At 44.9% G+C, this 4385-nt stretch overlaps 1 long non-coding RNA gene across 1 annotated transcript; it reads left to right on the forward strand.

Moving 5' to 3' along the window:
- Positions 1-1810: 1810 nt before the first annotated feature.
- On the forward strand, positions 1811-2960 carry LOC123462971. Its single transcript, XR_006638603.1, has 3 exons — positions 1811-1880; positions 2258-2293; positions 2389-2960. It is a non-coding gene; the product is annotated as an uncharacterized LOC123462971 (long non-coding RNA).
- Positions 2961-4385: the final 1425 nt, after the last annotated feature.

Raw genomic sequence — 4385 nt, forward strand, 5'->3', positions numbered from 1 at the left:
AGCAAGTTTGAAGTTACAGGCGCAAGAGACTAGTTTTAGACTTAAGTTGCAATTGTTAAGGAGTGTACCACCTTTAAAGAGGGGCCAAATGTTTTGCATTGGGACAATTATAAAGCTTCCTGAGGATGAATTGAGCAAGGCTCAAGCTAGTAATAATGTACATTCTTTTGAAAGGAGGAGGTTTGATAGAATACTGGTAAAAGGGTGTCCTGTTCTTTAGGGTCAAGCTTTATCTCCCCCACCCCCCAACCATTTACAAGTTTGGCTATGCCCGCTTACCTGGGACTGGTTTTGCAAGCATGAGATATGCAGAAAAGAGAGTGATGGCATACACACACTTTTAGAAGCCACAAGTTTCAGCAGTGTGGAGGAAGGTTGAAATCCCTGTATGGAGACCTAGTAAGGCCATGGTATGATGCTATGAAGATGAACCACAGGATATCCCAGGAATGTGGGTATGCCATGACTGTGGAACAGCTGCTAAGAAGAGCTGCCAGTTCAGGATGGAGTTTTCTCCAGTCTGTGAGCAGCCCAGTTGGAGGTGCAGAATTGGCACCCCAGAGACTTCATTACTGGTTACAGATGTCAGACTTGGAACTGCAGATGTTTGATGTTTGCCTGCTGGTTATTGATCTTGCATTGGTCCTATCTCAGTCTCATCTTATTATACCTTCTTGTTGTTTTGTTTTGTTTTTCTCAAAGTAGGATCTCAGTCATCCCAGGCTGGCCTTGAACTCACAGCAATTCTCCTGCCTCTGCCTCCCAATTGCTGGAATTAAAGGTGTGTGCCACTATACCTGACCTTATTATGTCTTGTTTTTTGCAGTGTTTACTCTGCCATTATGTATTGGAAGTATATAACTTGTGTGTTTTAAAAAGTATTTTTATTTATTTGGGAGAGACAGAGATAGAGGGAGGGAGAGAGAAAGAGAGGGAGAGAGAATGGTGTGCCAGGGCCTCTAGCCACTGCAAAGGAACTCCAGATGCATGTACCACCTTGTGCATCTGACTTATGTGGGTCCTGGGGAATTGAACCTGGGTCCTTTGGCTTAGCAGGCAAGTGCCTTAATAGGTAAGCCATCCCTCTAGCCCTAATTTGTTTTTTTTTTAAATTTAATTTAATTTTAGAGAATGTGAGAGGCAGAGAGAGAAAGAAAGAGAGAGAGAGAGGGAGGGAGGGAGGGAGGGAAGGAGGGAGGGAGGGAGAGAGAGAGAGAGAGAGAGAGGGAGGGAGGGAGGGAGGGAGGGAGGGAGGATTGGCACTCCAGGGCCTCAGCCACCACAATCAAACTCCAGATACTTGCACCACCTAGTGGGCATGTGCATCTTTGTGCTTGTATCACCTTTGTGCGTCTGGCTAACGTGGGATCTGCAGAGTTGAACATGGGTCCTTAGGCTTTGTAGGTTGGTGTTGCAGTCAGGTTTGCATTGATGGTAGAAGTTATCCAACCAAGAGCAGCTTGTAGGAAAAAAACGAAGCTTATTTTGGCTTACAGGCTCAAGGTAGAAGCTCCATGATGGCAGGGAAAATGATAGCATGAGCAGAGAGTGGACATCACTCCCTGGCCAACATAAGGTGGACAACAGCAACAGGAGAGTGTGCCAAACACTGGCAATGGGAACTGGCTATAACACCCATAAGCCAATAATACACTGCCTCCTGGAGGAGTTAGTTCCCAAATCTCTTATCATCTGGGAACCTAGCATTCAGAACACCTAATGGGGGACACCTGAATCAAACCATCACAGCAGGCAAGTGCCTTACCCACTAAGCCATCTCCCCAGCTCCTAACTTGTGTTTTGATTTTGCAGGGCTCACAGTTCAGAGACCATCTTGAATCTCAGATGAGACTTTGGACTTCTGAACAGTGTTAAAATTGGTAAAGACTATGGGGACTTTTGAAGTTGAACCAAGTGCAGTTTGCAACGTGTCATGTGTCTAAGGGGTTAGGGGGAATGTGGTGGTTTTGAATGTAATGTCTCCATAGCTTCATGTGTTTGTGATTAAGTTTTCTACTTAGTCCCAACCTAGTAGAGCAGTTGGGAGGTGGGGTCCTGCTGGAGGAAGTTTGTCACAAGAGGAGGACCTTGGGTGTGAGGCCAGCCCTGTGTGTTTATAGTCGGTTCATGATGGCAGTGCTCTCTGTTATCGTCTCTGTTGTGCATGTATGATGAGGTGAGCCAGCTTCTTCTGCAGTGATGAAGCTTCCTTACCCTGGAATTTGTAACCCTGAAATAAACCCTTTCCTCCCATAAGCTGCTTCGAGTTGAGAGTTTTTCCAAAAATGAGAAGGTAACTGCAACAGTCTCCATTATTTCCTCTTCTCTGAAATAGAGTAGTGTTTGTATTTACTATATCTTAAGTGGCTATTTTCCTTCTCTTTTCAGAATTGAGAAAATAGAGGCCTAGGATTTGTTATACCTCACACCTTCAGACCTTCTGCCTGGCACCTTGGATTTGCTACTCTGGATTAGCAGTCTCTTTCCCCATGTGATGACATACTTTTCAGTACTAAGGCAGTAAACTAAACTGTCTGCAAGAAGAGGGGTCATGAAAAGGTTCACTCAGGCCAATACAAAAACACTCCCCAGGAACATGTGAAAGACACAGCCTGTACAAAGGGGAGTAGGATCACAGCTTTGTGCAAACTGCAGGCTAGATGAAGGAGTGGTTGAGATTTGGAGAAAGGGTGAGAAATAAGGTTGGAAGGTTTGTGGGAGGGTAAGTCAAATATTACAGAGTTCCATGTTTAAAATATAGCCCTTGTTACCTTGGGAAAGCGAATGAAGTCTTGCAGTACTTGGAATCATGACATATTAACTCTTGTTCATTTTTCCCATTCTTTGTAGAACCATGGACTATTGGAAATGGAAGGAGAGATTTTAGAATGTTTGTTTGGGGGGCTGGAGAGAGGGCTCCATGGTTAAAGCAGGTGCCTGCAAAGCCTAGCAACCTGGGTTTGATTCCCCACAACCACAAAAAGCCAGGTGCACAAAGTGGGGCATATATCTGGAGTTTGTTTGTAGTGGCTACAGGCCATGATACACCCATTTCTCTATCTGCCTCTCAATAAATACTTCAAAAAATATTTATTTTTTTACATGCATAGAAGACAGAGAGAGAATGGGTATGCCAGGGTCTCCAGCCATTGCAGATAAACTCCAGATATATGCCCCATTTTGTGCATCTGGATTTACATGGTACTGGGGAATCATACCCACATTGCTAGGCTTTACAGATGAGTGCCTTGACCACTAAGCTATCTCTCCAGCCCTAAAAAAATTTTTTTTTGAGGCAAGCCCACCAGACTGGCCTCTTAAAAAAGTTTATTTATGTATATTTTTATTTGCAAGCAGAGAGATAGAACAGATATAGAGAGAATGGATATGCCAGGGCCTCCAGCCACTGCAGACAAATTTCAGATGTGTGCACTATCTGTGCATCTGGCTTTATGTGGGCCATGGGTAGTTGAACTCAGGTTGTTAGGCTTTGCAGGCAAGTACCTTAGTTGCTAAGCCATCTCTCAAGCCCTGGCCTTTTTATGTGAGAGGGGGCGGGGAGGAGGGGGGGAAGGGGGAGGAAAGAATATGAATTGGCATGTCAAGACTTCTAGCCACTGTAATCAAGCTCCAGATGTGTGCGCCACCGAGTGTGCATGTGCGACCTTGCATGCTTGTGTCACTTTGTGTGTCTGGGTTATGTGGGACCTGGAGAGTCAAACATGAGTTTAGGCTTTGCAGGCAGGCACCTAAATCTCTAGACCATCTTTCCAGCCTCCTAAAATAAGTAAATAAATAAGTACACACACACATACTGGTTTTTCAAGGTAGGGTTTCAGTTTAGCCCAGGCTGACCTGGAGCTCACTATGTAGTCTCAGGGTGGCCTCAGACTCATGGCAGTCCTCCTACTCCTGCCTCCCAATTGCTGTGATTAAAGGCATGTGCCACCATTTCTGGATCCAGCCCCCTAAAATATTTTTAAAAATTCAAATTTATTTGTATGAGGGACAAAGAGGAAGATAGAGAATGAATGGGCATGCCAGCCCCTCTAGCCACTGCAAATGAACTCTAGAAATATGTACCACCTTGTGCATCTGGCTTACATGGATACTGGAGAATTGAACCTGGGTTCTTAGGTTTCGCAGGCAAGCACCTTAACCATTATGTCATCTCATCAGCCCCCTAAAACTTTTTAAAAGGATTTTTGGGGACTGGAGGGATGGCTTAGTGGCTAAGGTGTTTGCCTGCAAAGCCAAAGAACCCAGGTTGATTCCCTAGTATGCACATAAATCAGATACACAAGGTAGCACATGCATCTGGAGTTCATTTGCAGTGGCTAGAGGCCCTGGCCACCCATTCTCTCTGCCTCTCTGTCTCTGAAATA

The sequence above is a fragment of the Jaculus jaculus genome, chromosome 8, assembly GCF_020740685.1.
Source record: "Jaculus jaculus isolate mJacJac1 chromosome 8, mJacJac1.mat.Y.cur, whole genome shotgun sequence".
NCBI lineage: Eukaryota > Metazoa > Chordata > Mammalia > Rodentia > Dipodidae > Jaculus > Jaculus jaculus.